The sequence below is a fragment of the Cricetulus griseus genome, chromosome 4 (genome assembly GCF_003668045.3).
Source record: "Cricetulus griseus strain 17A/GY chromosome 4, alternate assembly CriGri-PICRH-1.0, whole genome shotgun sequence".
Taxonomy (NCBI): Eukaryota; Metazoa; Chordata; class Mammalia; order Rodentia; family Cricetidae; genus Cricetulus; species Cricetulus griseus.
In genome coordinates, this window is record NC_048597.1 from 64,943,998 (window position 1) to 64,959,330 (window position 15,333).

General features: G+C 40.9%; 1 long non-coding RNA gene across 2 annotated transcripts in view; it reads right to left on the bottom strand.

The window, feature by feature from the left end:
* Positions 1-1,402: 1,402 nt before the first annotated feature.
* Positions 1,403-15,333, bottom strand: part of LOC107977773 — a 28,414-nt gene continuing 14,483 nt past the window's right edge. Inside the window, exons 2-4 of one of the 2 annotated variants that reach the window (XR_004769969.1) lie at positions 8,501-8,636; positions 3,998-4,074; positions 1,403-3,623 (exon numbers count right to left, since the gene is read on the bottom strand). This is a non-coding gene — a long non-coding RNA (uncharacterized LOC107977773). Of the gene's footprint in view, positions 3,860-3,997; positions 4,075-8,500; positions 8,637-15,333 lie in introns of both variants that reach the window. The other variant, XR_004769968.1, reaches the window with a different exon arrangement.

The following is a 15,333-nucleotide window of genomic DNA, read 5'->3' on the forward strand; positions in this document are numbered from 1 at the left end:
GTGGAGCTTCATGTTCCTTCTGCGTAGTGACTGCTCAGGGAGCATTTCCTGAAGGAATTAGAAGGCACCTGCTGTGTCTGGCTAGCCCTCGTTTTTTTTTTTTTTTTTTTTTTTTTTTTTTTTTTTTTTTTTTTTTTTTTTTTTTTCCCAGCATTTATAAGCAGGCTGCCATGTCCTGGACAGATGGCATAGGAATAAAGAATACATCAGCCATTTGTTCTGTTCTTTGGGGATTTGCTTTTGATAAAATGGGAATGACTGTTGTTTTTCAAGTCTAGGAAGGAGATGTTGCTAAAAGAATAAGGATTATTTGAACTCCGGGAATGACCACCAGAACATTAGAGGTGGCCATTAGGGCAAGCCTCATCCTGAGCATAAATAAACTGCCCTTCGGAGAGGAAGCTGAGCTGAAGATCATGAAGAATAACCCGATGACTCACCCATCAAAATAGGAAGCTCTCACTGGGAAAGATGATGGCACCAAGGAGGCCTAAGCCACAAAGATCCGCCGAGGCCCTTACCACACTGGGGGATTGTGTTCTTGTTTCTTGGTGCCTGTGGTAGGTGGACCTTGTCAGTGTGCCAGGGTGTCACAGAGGCAATGGAAAAGAAGAGTAGGAGACCCTTAAACCTAGACTCACACTGTCTGCCTCTAAACCAGAGGTTCTCAACCTTCCAAAGGCTGTGATCCTTTAATACAGTTCCTCATGTCGTGAAGACCCTCTCAACCATAAAAGTTTTTCATTGCTACTTCATAACTGTCATTTTCGTTCTGTTATGAATCGTCATGTAAGTGTCTGATATTTGACTCCCGAATGGGGTCATAACTCACAGATTGAGAACCACTGCTCTAAACAAAGTTTCTCCCAGGCAGCAGCTGTGCAAATGTGGTCACTGGGCAAAGTGGAGGCAATAACAGTTCTACCATCACCTAATTGTGAAGAACAAGACTGATTGACACCTGTGAAGTGCATAGGCTAGTGGCTGGCTTATAGTAAACACTCAGTAAAGGTTGGCTGCGTTTATGGTGCTTTTGACTCTATAAATTTAGATTGAAATATTCAGTGAATTTCAGAAGAAAGAGACATTTTTGCATCTCACTCAGATCTGAGAGCTGTGCAGCATCATTTACCTTACACCTTCTAATAAACTTATGGCTGAGATGATAGTTGCTCATTAGTCCAGAGACAGGCTCCCTGAGCTGCTATTTGTCATTGTTCTCTATAGCCACAGTGCCACCATACTCTATGCTGTGCCTATGAATTCCACCCTCAACTCAAAGGGGACCAGGGAAGGTTATTCTTCTAAAGTCACTAAGTTGTCTTTGTTTTTACTTAACCAGACCAGTAGATTTATCAGAAACCATGACCTATTTGTGGAAGACAAAAATACTATTCCAGCCTCAAAAGTAGATATTTTAATAAAAATAATGACATATTGATTTAAAACACATTTTAAACATAAAAAATATACATTGGAGAAATAATTTGATTCAAACAATTGACAGCCAAATGCTAGACTTTAATGAAAAAAAGTTCTGATTTTTAAATTTTATAGATTTTTTTAAAAAAATAAACATGTTTTAGTGCAAACAATTTTTAAAATTATAAATGGTGAACAAGTGTTTTCAGAATTCCATTTATTTTTTCATACATTTTAGCTTGCCACCAGATGCTAAAGGTTTTAATTTGTCAGATTTTCTATAAAATGCATCAAATACAAAGACCATACCCATTAGTATGGGAGATGCTTCTTGAACTGACAGAGGAGATAACCAAGCTAATTTTACAGGTATTTAAACAAACAAACAAAGTTTATTCCACAGCAGCAATAGCCATATTAAGGCTTGCTGTTGAGTGAGGCTCCAAATGAGTCTGAGACAGTTTAGAGAAGGTGGTAGCCGTGGTCAAAACAGAAAGGACCAAACCTCAGCTCTGTCACATTGGCTATTTGCCTGCCGAGCTTCAGCTTGTTCACCTTAAAAGAACCAAAGCAACACCAAACCTTTGAAGCTGTCAGAAAGCTGAGAGCCAATCATGTGTGAAAAGCACTTGGAATATAGTAATTGATGGAGATAACCTGATGCCTTTGAAAGGAGGTACCATTAGTCAGCATTTATGATATATTAGTTGTTTGATTTTATATTGCTATTGCTTTGTCAGGCTGTCACCGTGAGAGCCAAAGGAGGCTGGCTCGTTTCTTTTTTTTTTTTCTGTAAAACTTTCTCTAGTTTCTTCATGAAAGCTCACCAGCAAGGCCACCACACCCTACACACACTGAATGTGGTATTTTGAGAATGACAAGTACGGCACCCAAGTAAGACTGGGAGAGGTGTTCACGTCTGGCTTTATCTCAAAGGGCTGTGTGAACTTAGATCAGCTGACATCTCTCTGTCCTCAGATCAACTTTCTTCTGGGAAATTTCCTCTAAAACTGTAAGGGGAACCTAATTCTATGGGTTCAGACTTTTAGTCATAGGTTCAAGACCAGAGAAGGAAAGAAAAATATCTATAAAAACGACTTTGGATGTTAAACGTCCACAACACATCCAAGAAAGATGTGATATTGGTCTTAAATCCACAGACCCCTTTAAAATTTAAAATGAAAGTGAGTTGATCAAGTTCTCCTCCCCTGTGACAAGCTAGTTTTCACAAAAGCGTTCATCATTGATACCTAAGTCTGACACTTACATAATTTTTTTCTAGTCCTGGTAGTAGGCATGTACTATGCTTCATATATAATCTTTCCTTCTTCCTTTTTGTTTTGAATACAAATGAGCTGGGGCAAAATGTATAGTCACAGATTTTATTTTCATCTATTGAAGTCCCACACAACCCCAAATGTGATTACTAAGTGATACTGAATTCTTACGATTAAGCCAGCAAATAGTTCAAATAAATATTTTTGGTCGTTAGCCTAGCCTTTGATGACTGAGCCATCTCTCTAGCCCATAAGCTCATGTTCCAACTGTTCAATTTCCCAGCTCGGCCAAACATAGAAAGAGTCAACTTGAGGGACAGACTATTCTCTTTTCTAGAGAGACCCAAGAAATGGATGCTTTTGATATTTTAGATTCAAATGTAGAGTAATGTCTCCCTTTTCTCTGAACCCAACAAGTATTATAATTCCCTAGTTGTATTCATTCTTAGAAAACCAACTCTGGAAGTGGAGGTGTTAGGCTATATATTGAGATTATTTTTAAAAAAATGAGCGGTGAAACCCTGTTGGGGCTAGTTGAAACTTAGTGCTGACAACTCCTGTGTTCTGGGATCGTGAACCACACAATTCAATTAAATATAGATGGTAGCACTGTGGCAAAAAAAAAAGAAGAAGAAGAAGAAGAAGTCAGTAGAGGAAACTGACATGTCCAAACCTGGACTTGGCAAGCCGAAGGGAGCAAAATCGCCGTACTGGTATTCGCTAAGGTTCCTGCTGATTGCCTACTCGTTTCTCCTCAGATCTTCTGAGAATTCCGAAGCCTCCTTGGTTTGTGCCCAGTTTGGTGCCCCGGCTCACCAGGTTCTCCTGTAGTTTAATACACTCCTTCTCTTGGCAGGCTGCCAGGTCCAACTCGGAAATTTAAAAGGTTGCACTTCCTTAAAAAGCAGCATTTCCCAATAGAACCTGCATCAATAGACTGGTTAATCCCTCCTGCACAGCTCACAGATGAGCACTGGGTTATGAGCTCTGGCTTTGTCTTCTGTGGGGCTGGCCTCTCCGTCACCCATCTGAGAATCAGCTACTTGAGCGGAAGTTCATGGGATTACGGGGAATGCAGCAGGGAGAACATCTGGTCAAATCACCAGAGGCATCCAGCCGCATCTGAAGCATCTCTCCGGATCTGGTAAGGCTGTGGAGTCCTGGTTTAAAGTTCAGGGTTTTGAAAACGTCTCCAGAGTTAAAGAATGGCATAGAGATGTAGGGGTTCCCTGGCTAATTCTTGACTTTCTGGATCTTTTGAAAGCCCCACACTCCTTTTCTAGATCCCCATGGCTTACCTCGGTTTGTGCTGATTTGCTGGCCGGATGAAGGAGTAGCCGCCTAGTCCAACCGATCATCCACAGGGCAGCTGTATCTGTGTGGATCAAGAAGGGCTTGGAGCCTTTACAGGACTCACTTTGGCTTCAGACTGAACCCAAGTCGGGGGGGGGGGGAGGCCCATCCCTGCTAGAACTGTACCTGAAAGGCCAGGCCCATGCTTGTCAAAGCAAAGCAAGGTGTTAGGGCCTGGCTTGCTCTAGTGTTCTTGCAGGAACCACAAATGGGTGGTGACATCCCTACTCATCGAATAGGGCTCATGTTCCTGCTCCTGCATGCTCCTGTCTGGGGTTGCCATGACCTACTGTTCTGGGAGAAAACTTTTTGGCTCTAGACTTAATTAATTCTCATTAGTTCCCAACCATCCAAAGACAATTACTGCATCTCTCTTGTCTCACCCTCTCTCTTCTTTCTCAGATCTGTTTTTCTTTTGTTTATGCTACATTGAATCAGGGGCTCTAGATATTTGACATGGTTACCAGAGAAGCCCAAATTCACAAAAATCTGCTGGTGAAAGGGAGGAAGTGAAAGTATCCATTGGTTGAGTGGTGACATCAAAGAGAAGCCTGTGTTCTGTGCTATGCAGGGTGGCTGGGAGATTTGCTCTAAGAAGAAAATTAAGTAACATAGCTTTCCAGGAAAAGGATGGTGTTTTCTTTGTACTCCCTTCATGCCTCAACCATCCAGAAATGTGAGCATTGGATACGAAGAGATCAACTTCATTCTGAGGAGAAACCTGATGTCATTAAACATCCATACTAGAATTATAACTAATTCCAATGATAACATTCTAATGTTCTGTTAACTTTGTTGGTCTCTGAACAGTAGGATATAAAAGGATGAGTTTAAATATTACTATATTTTCCAGAGAGGCCAGAATGTGAAATACCCTGCCCATAGATAGTAGTTACAAATCATCAAATATAGTATATACTTTCTTTATTTGGGATGTTTTTAATCTACACCAAGAATAAGTCTCTAGATTCTACAGTTGGTCTAAGTAAGTAGCAAGGGAGGGGTTATTTTATTAGTGTGGGTTGAAGACTCATTAGCCTGCAATTACTTTCTTGAGACCCCAAACAAACTCTTGAAAACCCAAACTAGACCTTTTGACGTTTCTTGGTTATTATTTGTTGTATCTGAGTGGGTATCTGTTTTAACTTGACTACTAAGAAGGCTTTCTGGGATCAGTGTCCAGTTATGATATTTCTGTTGTGGCCAAGGGAGTTACCATAGGCAAGTTCATCTCTCTTGCAAATGACAGTGACAAGAGCTGACATACGCAATAATCGCACTTCTCCTGGCACAGATCACCACCTGAGAGACTGTTTGAGCTCAGCATGCTACTGTGGTCACTCCAGGGTACCTGTGGAAACAGTTCAGCTTAATGTGCCTTCGTGGGGGGGGGGGAATTTCCACTTCTTATCAATTAAGGCTGTGATGAAGGACCATTTCTCCCATCTTTTCCTCTCTTGATCATTATCTGCATCATAAAATTAACCATGAGTGAAACCTTAGAAAGACTGATATATAGTCGGATACACTTAGCTAGAAGTGTGAAGTCCCAGGTTATTTCCAGGGCCCTGTGGTCTTGGACAGATGGCTCAGCTTTGCAGCCAATAGTCCCCAGCTATCTAATGAGAACTGGACTACACAGTCTGGCACTGGATTGAGACTCTCTGTTTCATCTGCTTTCTCTTCCTCAGTTATAACTTTGTGTTTGTAGTGTGCCAATGCATTATCTTGAATTTTGTTTGTTAAAATTCGTTTCATTTTAAATTATATATGTGTGTGGGCATCTGTGTATAGAAATGAACACATGTGCCTACAAGTGCCTGTGGGGTCTAAAAAAGGGCATCTGGTCTCCTGAAGCTGGAGTCACAAGTGAGCTTTCACTGGGTGGGTGCTGGGAACTGAACTTAGGTTCTCTGTGAGAGAAGCGCTCACTCCAAGCTGCTGAGCCATCTCTCCACTCTCATGTTGAACTTTTTCAAGGCACGAAATCCTAGGAAAACTAAGAGGTTAATGAATAATAGATACTAATAAATCATTTGTTTTCTAAACAGCCATCCAATATATAAATTAGAAAACAAATAAGTAAAATTAAAAATTGCACTCCTTGTTGTCTCATTGTTCAAAGAATTCCACTATGAACATTTTAGTGAGTTTATTTGCAGTGTTTTTATATATGTATATATTATACATATATAAAATATATATATATATATATTTATGTGCCACATATAATACACACATGTATTTATTATTTCTTTATCACTGGTATTCCAAAGGATGTTTCAGGACTTGCTGATGTGTGTCTGTGACGTTGTATCACTTGCAGAAGATCTAACTCCCATAGTAACTTCTTAATTCTGCATCACTTATTGTGGCTCCGCTTTCCTGCTTGAATTCTGACTTATACAGGAACGAGTTTTAAGGCATTAAGACACTATATTACAAAATAGCTCCGAGGTTTAAAAACAAATTCCTCCATTTCCCTACTACATTTAACATTTACCGCACATATACCATACATGTCAGAGGCCATGCTTAGTGATTTATAAGTATAACATTACTTAATCCTACTCCCTGGAGGGAAGTATATCGTTGTCCTCATTTATGGATGAGGAAACCGGGGTTTAGGCAAGTTGGTTGGGCCAAAGCCAGTAGCTAATGAGTGTCAAAATCATGATTCAAAGGCAGGCAGTTTGCTTCCAAAGTCCACACATGGATTCAAAGTTAAACCATGCACTAACACACTGATGCAAGGGTCCTAACCTACTGGGGCAATGGCAGGGCTTAAAGTGCTTGCTTGTGCTGTGGAGGTGCTGATGTGCTGAAGCTCAGCTGTTGAGAGAGGCATCAGCTGTGGCAGAAGGAGGTCATGAAGCCAGACAGGCCTGGGGACCCATCATGTCAGCCATGTGACCTCGAGTGTCCTAGTCACTATCCTATTTCTGTGAATAGTCACCGGGATGAAGGCAACTTATAAAAGAAAGCATTTCATTGGGGGCTTGTTTACAGTTTCAGAGGCTTAGGCTATGATCATTGTGGCGAAGAGCATGGCAGCAGGCAGGTAGGCATGGCCCTGGAGCAGTAGCTGAGAGATTATGTCCTGCTGATCTGTAGGCAGGAGGATGAGAGAGAAACTGGGCCTGGCATGGGCTTTTAAAACTTCCAAAGCCCACCCCCAGTGACAACCTCCTCTGGCAAAGCTACACCTCCCAGTCCTTCCCAAACAGTTCCACCAACTGGGACCTGAACATTCAAACATATGAGCCTAAGGGCCATTCTTATTCATGTCACCACACTGTGCATGGCACTTTCTTGTCTAAGCATCGGAGCCTTACTTATGAGGGTTGTGGTGTCAACTGAGAAGGGAATGTGTGGAAATATTGGGCATGTTTCCCATAGAATAATAAATTCAAGTAATTTAACTGGATGTCAGTTTGATCGGAAAAGTTCCAGTGGAAGCCTGGTCTTCAGTCTTGGATGGAACACAGTTGCTATGAGGTTTTGAACAAGATCGTACAGGACTAGGCCCTCATCTTCTTTAGATGATCACCTTGTAGACCTAGAGCAGTGGTTCTCAATCTGTGGGCCAAGACTCCTTTGGGGGGCATCAAAGACCTTTTTACAGGTGTCATATATCAGATATCCTGCATATCAGATATTTATATTATGACTCATAACAATAGCATTTGGAATTGAGTTAGGTGCCATGTCATGGACAGGAACAGAGTAAGAGAGATTCTGGGCAGGGTTTCTCAGGATAGAGGGACCCAGAACAGATTTCTAGAGCGGGGGTGATGGCACAGGGTAAGACTGGATCCACTGACCTTCCACCATCAACATTTATCTTCCTAACATTATTTTTTCCAGAATACCATTGCCTTTCATTTGTAAGTGATAAAGCCCCATGGTTGTTGATATAACAGAAAACTCACAGGGGACTCAGAGTCAGGGACCTGAATTTTGAACTATGACAGTGATCTAGCTACTAACCTCTCTGGCCTTCAGCTTGAACATCTATCAAAGTGGCAATGGCTTGTAACTCTCGGGGGACTGTTGTAAAGTTCAAATGAGGTGACTAATGGAAAGTATTCTGCTCTCTAGGAGTTGGGCCATTGCAGTGATTGGTGCAGTTTGAGTGTGTAGATACATAGTTATACTTACTCACTCAGTAGTGAGGGAAGCAGGAGGGGAGATCCAGATCTGTGGCTAGTCAAGGGATCCTTCATCTGGCTTTCGGATAGAAAAGTAATGTAAGGGGCCTGGGGCGGGGATGGATAGAAGACACACCTTCCCAAGGATGTGGCCAGTGTCCTAATAAGGTGCTCTTTCTTCCCTACACACTGGGAATCACTTCTCCTTTCATCTTTACATACATGTTCGCGTTAGATATTGGTACCTCCTTCTTTAGAGACCAACAGACTCAAGCTCAGAAAGGTTGTTTAACTTACCCACAGTTACACAGCTATTGGCGTCAGTCTTGGGAGGAGGGTCTTCATCTCTGTAGCAGGCATCCTTCCCATGAAGCTGACCCTTCAGACACCTTAATGCCAACAATTAAGCACCGATGGTGCTGTGTTAAGCAGCCTGAATGTGGAAAAGAAAAAAAAAAAAGCACATACATTTAAAGTGGGAGCCAAAGCAGGTAACAGACAGGGTTGTTAGATACATTCTAAAGGTGGGAAACAGGGCCAAGGTGCACCCAAATCTGCAACCAGGCCCTATCCAGGCCTGGTGCTGTGGGTATTTTATCCAGCTGTACATGATGACATTTTGGTTTTTGTTTTTTAAAAAAGCAGGTATTTGGCATATATTTTCGGTGAGAGCAAATAAAAAATATATAGCTGGGAGTGATGCCTTCTGGTCTTCCTATACACCAGATTTCCTTTTCAAATCAGTGGAATGAAAATAAGATCTTTGGGATGATAGCCTGTCACTTAACAGGACTTAGCAATGGTTACTAAGTATATTCATAGGTCTGTGTGTGCATACAGAATAGCATGGCAACCGTGCAGTTAGAGTAAATATATAAGTTCACTCAGATGGGTGATGGATGTACAGATGGATGCACAGAGGTGCTCCTAACCTGTAAATATGTATGCAATGCTAAGGGATCCTGTATTAAAAATTAATGCATAAGAAAACTTGTAGAGCACCTCCTGTGTGCCGGTAATTAGGAAACGGGAAGCAGAGTACTTTTCAGTGGCCTCAGAAGACCATAAGAAACATACATAGGCAATTTTAAGTTATCATTTCTGTAGTTAAGTAACACTTGTACTTGGAGGCAAAGAAGGACAATGGTTTTTCTTCCACGTGACTCACCCATTAGAGAGGGTTAGAGATAAGGAAGACCGGGTCATTGGGTACACTGAACCATTTCAGATTTCACAGTTGAGCCACATAGAGGAAAGTTACACCGTGATGCATAAGCAGATTCAAATAATTAAAACAAACATTCTTTCCTGGGCCACCACTGTTTTCAGAAGGTACCATGGAAAGTTCAAGAAAGAGGTTTTTGCCAGGAAATAGAAACTTTGCTGAGGCCTCAGGATGTAGTTCAGTGGTATATACAAATCCCAAGCTTCAATCCCCAAAACTGCAAAAAAAGAAGAAAGAACAGAAAAGAAGGAAGAAAGAAAAACATTGATTAGATGGTATAAAGTCGGGAGTGTGGACTTGGGAATCTGTGTTCAGTGCCACATCCCTTGCAGTCTCCCTCTCACCTGCTGTTGTCCCTCTAACTGGGAGGGTCATTCCCTGGGCTCCCAATTTATAGGTATTTGTAGGTATGCGTGTCATGTGGCTATGGTTGGAATAATATGAGCCACTGCATTATAAAGCCATAGCAAAGCGAGTTCCCAATCAAAGTGTTCTCAGTGTCCCATCTCTCTCTCTAAGGTCCTATGTGCCTTCACACACTGGCAAGGCACACTCTGCACTCACCCTCCTTCTCCTCTACCATCCTCATGTGATCTAGAAGGTTCCATTCAATGACTCTTTCTAGCCCAGCCCCTTTTAAACAGAAGGCTGAGATAATGGTAGCATAAGAAAGTCCACTCTCTGCATTAATGCTTCCAAGATATCACTGTGCCTTGCTACCCTAAGTCCTCAATATGTTACCTACATGGTAGCTGTTTCTTTCCCCTTCTACAAAGGAGTAAACCAAAGCATGAGCCCTAGAAAGAAATAATGATGTCTAACATGTAGGAACGACACTTAGGGAGATGTGACAACAATTAGGAATGGGGTCTTTCACTGAAAACATCTATAGCCTTAAAAAATCATATGTAAATTGTCCATTGTTTTTTGTAAATTGTTCATTGTAAATTGTTTTGCCAAATGTCTTCTTGCACCCAAAGCTTTAGCTGTCTTTCTTTCTTATTGCCTTTTTTAAATGTTGCCTTTCTGGGCTGAGACCACAGCTCCCCTAAGAGCTGTGATAGAATCTGGAAGACAAAAGAACAAAATACAAAGTCCTCTGAACCAGGAACCCTGACTGGACATGCACAAACAAATCCAATGGTGCTTGGGAGCCCAGCCCTTCCTTGCTGCCAGAGGCTGTCGAGCTGGCTGTGAATTTTCGCTCATCACTTTGATTATCTTTCTTTTAGCATGTGACTTGCTTGCCACTGGTTTCATGATACAGCCGGTCCTATTTCCTGGATACTGATTGTATCGCCTCCCTGGAGGGTCTTAAACTGTGCCTTATGATATGGTACTTACTGAACTGTACCTGCTGTGACCACCAGTGCAGTACAGGGTTTTGTCGTGATTTCAGTAATAGACTGAACCTAGGGTATTACTGGCCGCCTTGTTCCTAGCCATTTCCATACAGACACAAAGCCTATTTTCAACTAATTCTAATAATGGAATTAATTTTTTGAAAACACTGAAGCCAGATTTCATATTTAAATATTGACTTTCACCACACAGGAAAGGGCGGCCAAATGTAAGAGGAACCGGAAGATTCTGGCAAAGATATTAATTGGGATTTTCCATTGTCAGAAAAGCTACCTAATGAACTCACAGGTGATGCTCTGGATTCTTAGGGTTCCATGGGTTCTTAGGGACAAAAATCTGAGCAGAGTCTGAAAGAGAATGCTAGCATGGCTCAATGAGAACCACTAGGTTCCCGGAAAGGAATCAGACTATTTCCTTTTGAGAGGCAAAGACACCCACCACACAGGGAGACCATAGAGATGCAATTAGTTTCCCTACACACTCCTCCCCTGGGCCCTGCATTTTGAAATTCTGCACTTCACTCATAAGAGTCTAGAGTAAGAATGAAGTGCAGGCTGAAGATTTTCGGAGTTCAAGTCCCAGTTCTGCTTACTGGAGCTTGACCTTTCTGCACATCTGTTTCTGGTCTATAAGAAAGGGACAGGGAAGATACCACCAACAAGTTTATAAGATTGTTACAGTGACTGAATAAATCATAAATACAAATTTTTTTTGTAACAGTCCATACTGGGTACTATGATTAAAAACAGACTAATTATTTCAAAGCTGCTGCCTGGTTTTGTGTCTGTTATTTTAGAGATCTGTTCGTCATTTTATTTTGTTTCATGTTATACTCAAATCTCTTACCTCCAAGAAGCTCCCTACAACCTTTTAGTCTAAAGCAGCATATACTTACATTCAATTTATTCAACTGAAGTATATTGCTTGTCTCGGACAGCTGTGATCACTGCTTCTGTTTGTTGATACCTCCCCCTTGCATCAGCTTTGGGGTACCAAGGGACAGAGGCTAAGCCTCTGTATACATGGTCAGTGAACATTAAATAGTTGTTGATGGAAGGTATGCAACTGTATACACACAGATATGCCTACCCATGTTGGATAGCAGCTAATAGCAATCTTCATAGCATAACTATATATTTTTAAATATTTTAATTTTTGAGATTATAATAGAATTACATTATTTTCTCCTACACTTTTCTACCTGCAAACCTCCCATATACCCCCTCCTTGTTCTCTTTCAAATTCATGTATCCATTTTTTATTAATTGTTGTATATATATATATATATATATATATATATGCATGCATATGTATTTCTAAATACAACTTGCTCAGTCTGTATAATTTTGTTTTCATGACTGAAGATTTGATATTGGATAACCAATTGATGTGCTCTTGGCTGGGGAAGTCTTTTTTCCCTGCATTCCTTAGCTGTCTGTAGTTCTTTGCAAGGCCTCCTGGGCTTTCCTCAATCCACTTTGGTATGTTTGTCTATTGTTGTTCTTGTTTAGCTCATGTTTAGGCAGTCATGTTGGTGAGACTTTATGGGTGTAACTTCTGACATTCCTAAGAGTCACAATCTCACAACAAACTCCTGGCCCTTACAATCTTTTCTGTCTCCTCTTCTGAAATGTTCCCTGAGCCTTTGCTGTGGGAGTTGTTTTGGAGATGTATCCATTGAGACAGGGCTCCAAAATTTTGGATTTTCTTTGGTTGTGGTTTTCTGTAATGTTGTCCATCTGTTGCAAGAAAAGTTCCCTTAATGAGGGGTGAGGACTACTCTTCTCTGTAGGCCTAAGAACCAACACTTGGAATGTTAGGGATTATAGTGGTTTAGTAAAACAGTGGTTGTAAGTTCTCTTCCAATCACCATGACTTCATCAGCCCAGAGTAGTTGGCTAGGTTTCTATTACCAAGCATGATTTCCCTCTTACTGAGTGGGCCTTAAGTCCAATTAGAAAGCTGTTGGTTACTGCCATGTTTTCTGGGCCAATACTGTACCTTTAGGGTTGTTGTGTCATGGTAATTGTTGTTCTGCAATAGCAGGGCTATATTTTAAAGACTGAACAATTTCACAACCATGTGTACTCTAACTGAAACCTAGTATACTCACAGTAAATGTGTTTGCATGAAAAATGGAAAGAGAAATGAAGATATTACAAAAAATTTTATACAAGTTCCTATTCATCAGTTGCCTCTCATTCAAAACATGTATTGGATGGGTAAACTGTTTAACCTACATGACAGGTCTAGATTAAGGGTCTAAGGAGAAGAAAATAAAAAAGGTCTTAATCATCACATACTTGGATTCACACTGTAGTGATCTAAAATTCATCATGCTCTAGGGCAGCATTAAACTCATGACATTTCTCCCCAGCCTTCTAAAGGCTGGTATTGCAAGAATAGGCCACTACTTTGGGCTTAGTTCTTTTTTGATGATTTTGTTTTTAAACTTGTCTGGTTCAAAAATCAATTCTCTTTCTCCTACTATCAAAAGTTGATGAATTCCAAATTTGTGTCTCCAAACTGGCATCATTTTTTAATTCAGATCTTGAATATTCGATTGCCTCTCTTAAAATATCTACCCAGAGGTATCTTAAACATATCATGGTCAAAACTGAGTTTTGAATAATTTTCCCCTAATAGAGTACTTTTACCCTGTTTCTGAGTAAATAGAAACAGTCATCCAGCTGCCCTGTCAAAGATTTTGAGATTTATTATTGCTAGCTCTCCTTTTTCCACCTAGCTCAGCTCAGTCTGATCTGTTCTTAAATCCTGTCAATTCTCACTTGAAAGTGTGCAACTCAAGTCTTTTTGTGTTTCACCATCTACAAGGCTAATAATTCCTTAGTCTGTGTTAGTTCATCTCCCACCAGGGATCCTTGCTAAAAATCCTCTTCAGGACCCTTTCTTCTATTAAACAGTTGGAATGATGAGCTGGTTAGTTTTGCTTGTTTGACAATTTGTCAAAAGCTAGGCTCTTTTGAGAAGATGAAACATCTTTTAAAAAAAAGTTCATAAAATGGGACTACAGGCAAGCTTCTGGGTAATTTTATTGATTAATGATTGATGTGTGAGAGCTCAACCCACTGATGTTGGTGACACCTTCGGATGAGTTTTTCTGGGTTGCACAAGAAAGCAGCCTGAGAAGGACAGGATGAGCAAGCCAGCAAGCAGCACCCCTTCATGGTCTCTGTTTCAATTCCTGTCTCCAGGTTCCTGCCTTGAGTTCCTGTCTTGTCTTCCTCTGATGATGTAAGCTGTAAGTCAGGACATTCCCAAGTTGCTCTTGGTCATGTTGTTTATCATAGCAATAGTGAGCGAATTGATTTTCTTAAAACAAAAGTCCATTTGCTACCATCTTGTTAAAAACCTTACATGATGTTTTTATGCATTTGGAATAACCTGTCCTAACCAGGGTCTGTGAAGACCCTTAAGATCTACCTCCTGACTCTCTCCCTAACTCATTTTCTACCACGCCTTTCAGCTGTTTGAACATGCCATGAATTTGCTCTCTGTAATGTTCTACTCCCATTTCCTTGGCCTGAATATGTTCTCTCTCACCTTTGGCCTGGCTAACACAGCCTCCTCTTTTAAATCTAATATTAAAGTTTACTTAACAGATACCCCTGTATACCTGGGTAAATTGCGGCTTTCCCTAGTTTCATTTCTCTACTTATCTCCTGTATCCCAGTTGTCACAATTTTGATAGGACACTCAATTTGTGAATGCTTATCTCCTCATGTAGAGCATGAGCTCCTTCAGAGATGAGTCTGTGGGTTTTAGACTCTAGCTTAGAATTCAATGTATAATAGGTGCACATTTAATAATTAGCTTTTGTGTTTTGGACTCTTGTGGCTGCTCATTCAGTAAGTCCTGAAGATACGTCTCTGTGGTAAATCCCCTGCTGAAAAGCACAACCAAGTGGGTAATCAGTTGAGGAAATATAGTGGAGTACAGCCACTTTGTCCACATGTATCTGTTCTAAACTCCACAGATTTTACAGTACTCTGTTCTCTTCTTGGACAATCTCATTTTCCCATTTCCAGTGTTGAGACAGGAATACCTTTTATGGTAGTTCCTTGACTTTGCTCCCCCTAGACATAGGTTCATTTGGGGTAGGAAAAGGCAGCCACAAGTATGGGTGAAAGGTGTTGGGAATGGGATGACTGGGAAGAGGAAAAATTGAACCATAGTGGACGATGGCTGTTCTTGCCCGATATGGCCATTGTCCAGGATCCTAATTTTTGTCCCGGTGCACCCATTTTCAGTTTTAGACCATATACACCAATATTCTTGCACCTTTACCTCTAGGAATCCAAAAATAAGTGCTCTATTAATCATGGGCTTGGTGCTGACCAAACTGGCAAGTACAGGCAAGTAGGCAGGCTCCAAATTGTGGGAGTTCTCATGCTATGCTATAGCCTGCCACCTTCCCCCCTTTGGAAGTTCTAGGAATCCAGTCTTGTGTCACTCTGAATATTCTTTTCCATTTAGGTACTCACTGTAGATTATACACAGTGTGGGAAGCACCTGGCATGGT